A 3,161-nucleotide genomic window follows, 5' to 3' on the forward strand; every position below is an offset into this window, starting at 1 on the left:
TGGGGACTGTGATATATTGTAATATCAATCTAGGTTACTCCATTCTAACTCTGAAAAGCAGGACATCCACAGAATAGCCCTGTGTGCACATATTTACATATGTTAACATTTTACAACACTTTCTCAAAGATGGCTGTGATATCATACCATGTATTTAGGGCCCCCACAATTGGTAGTAAATAGAGATGAGCAAGTAGTAACCCAGGGTTCTAATTTTTTTTTTTAATCAACTATGCCGAAAAGCCACTGGTGGAGATAGGTCAGAGAAGATGGAGCAGAAGGCAGTGCCTGCATTCAGTGAGCCGCAGATAACTCCATAACTTGCGTCTTTTTAAGTTAAAGGACTAAACAGGGCTGGGATAGGACACCCCTTCACTACTTTTTGCTGTTGGGGTAACATTCCCAGCATCGTGTGACTCACCGCTTCTTCACAAATCACTCCTTGTTCTGACTAACTTTGATTCAGTACTCCCAGAAAAAAAAAAAAAATTTCCCCTTCCCTCGAAATTTCTACATTTAATCTGCCCCATGTGAATATCACCTAAGCCCAGTCCTGACACACACCATATCACTTTATGGCCTTTTTTAATCACAGATTTTATTGAAGTTTTGCAGTTTTCTTGTTCTGTAGTGTACACCGTATAACAATGTTTAGTGCGGTTTTGGTCGCAGTTAAAAAGCTTTGTAGTTTGCAGACTTTGTTAAAGTTGTTTTATAACTTATGAGAAGGAATTTGTAGAGGTTATAAAAGTTTTGCAAACAAATATTAACTATGGCAATCAAGCAGTATACACAGTATTAAAAATTTTACCTATGCCAACAGGCAACAAAGGCAACTATGCCAATAGAAGCGTAAACACCGTATGTCAACTTTTGCATAAGGCAACAGGCTAAAGGCATTCAACTGTTTTCAATCACTCGGAAAAAAAAAAAAAAATGCAACTAGCCGTATACAGGCATATAAACTATATCTTTTATTTCTGGTAACAGGCCCCAGGCGTTTCACACTTTGCAGTCATGCACAGAACGTCAAACAATAGTGGGCCACTGGTAGTTTTTTTTTTTTGGAAAGTAGCTGTATACACTTAACTCAGTTTTTCTTTATATACTCTATATATTCTAGCTGTATAATGAATACAGTATATATAAAGTTTTCTTTATGACGACAGGCCACAGTTGACAGCTATATGGCTGAATACGGTATATGGCTAGTATACAGGTATATGGCTGTATACTCTATATCTCTTTTTTTCTTTATGCAGACAGGCCAGAGGTGACAGGCATTGAACTGTTTTATATCAGGCAATAAACCCAAACAACCAGCTGTGTGACTGACTGGCTTCCTGTGTCAATGTGATATGCAGAGGAAGCTGCTATATACGGTGCTGCGATACGTGAGAATATAGTATTTTCTGCCACAATTGACCTACTTCGGTTGGGATAGTAAACAGTTGCAATAGTCTGCTGTGCGACATCTTTAAAAAATATATACACATATTTTCTCTTATCGCCTATTGCTGAACGTAAAAGCCGAAAAAAGCCTTTTTTGGACCAATGACTATGCAGGGTGTGTGTGTGTGTGACAGGCCCTAGGAGCATGCTGGCAGCGCCAGAACGGCATCTACATTCATTGGCTTACTCATGTGACCGCCAGAGTATAAGAACTTGGGATTTAAGATTCATCATCACATGCCACCTTGGACAGGGAGAGAGTGTGCAGCAGGGAGAGTTAGGTTTTTAGCAAATTTTAGACAGGAGGGGCCCCCAAAGCCCTTTTAGGGCTACAACTATACACAACACAGTTTTATCACCCGATATCCAGCAATTTTATCAGCGGCTAGCAGCCCATCAGTGTGTTCTCACATATAGGCAGCGAAGTGCAGTTCAAAGAAAAGGCTGCAGTTAAACTACTTCCTCATTCAGTGTACGTTTGAGATTATAGCAAGTTGAGCTTTTGGAGAGAGGAAAGTGATGATTTTAGAAGATTGTAGGCAGGAGAGACCATTAAAACCCTTTCTAGGGCCACTACACAGCACAGTCTATAGCTGCTTTCTATTGTGGATAATGAGCTTTCCACTCATTAATGCATGCGGCAGAATTTCAGTCAGGAAAATTCTGCCGTGGATCTGCTTTCCACACAAAGAATTGACATGTGAATTCTTTGGGCGGATTCCGCTAGAGGAATCCTATAGAAGTCAATGGGGCTTGAATTCCGCTTGCATCAAGCTCATATTCTGCCAGAGGTGAATAGGAAGGAATTTCAAGCAGAAAACGTTTCTCTTCAATTCCTCCCCTACTCCTCAGTATGCACATACCCTAAAGGCAAGGTTTCACAGACATCGCTAACAATGGCTGTGCAGCCCTTGCGGCCCAAGTCGTCCCGTGTAATTGCACAGTAAATGAGCGCAGACCTAACAGATCAGGGCTTGTTTACAGTTTATAGTTGGGCCATGTACTAGGACCCTTAAAGCCACTGATTTATAGATTACTTCTTCTGATGCATTCTTTCCCATCTTGTCCTGACCACAATTACTACTTCTCCCATCCACAACTCATATTCACAGAGTCTGTCAGACAAACATCTTAGTTGCCACACTTTTTTAGCATTATTTTTGCGTCTTCGCCACTCATAGTGCCTCAAATGGTAATAATGTCCCATGTTAGATAGGTATTCCCCCCGAAGATAGATAAGTGCACCCAGTAAGTAGGTAGCTGCCTCCCCTGGGCTGAAGCTATAGGTTTCCAACAGTATAGATAGCAGCCCTACCAGTTCAGCCAATTGTCTCCTCTTTAGATCAGGGCCTGCATCTTCTCTGCTTTGTAAACTGGAGGCACACACGCCATGTCATTACTGTGTAAGCACCCGGGCTGGCGGCACGGTGCAGAGGTGCTGTGCTGCTTCCAGCACCGTGTAAGACAGAAGGCCAAAGGGAGATTGCAGCAGGATACAGGCTGCTGTAAATGGTGGTCTAGGTACGTCCGACAGAATCATAGTGAGATGGTGAGAAATTAAACTGATGTATAGTCAGATCACTACTACTCAAAGGAGCAATGCAGTTATATTATGTATATTTTGTACATGCAACTCCCTAAAATGTAGTCATTCCTTACGTACGGTTGTTCTGTATTTTACGTTCAGATAAAACATCCCACAAAGGCAG

Source organism: Dendropsophus ebraccatus, chromosome 6 (assembly GCF_027789765.1).
Source record: "Dendropsophus ebraccatus isolate aDenEbr1 chromosome 6, aDenEbr1.pat, whole genome shotgun sequence".
Taxonomy (NCBI): Eukaryota; Metazoa; Chordata; class Amphibia; order Anura; family Hylidae; genus Dendropsophus; species Dendropsophus ebraccatus.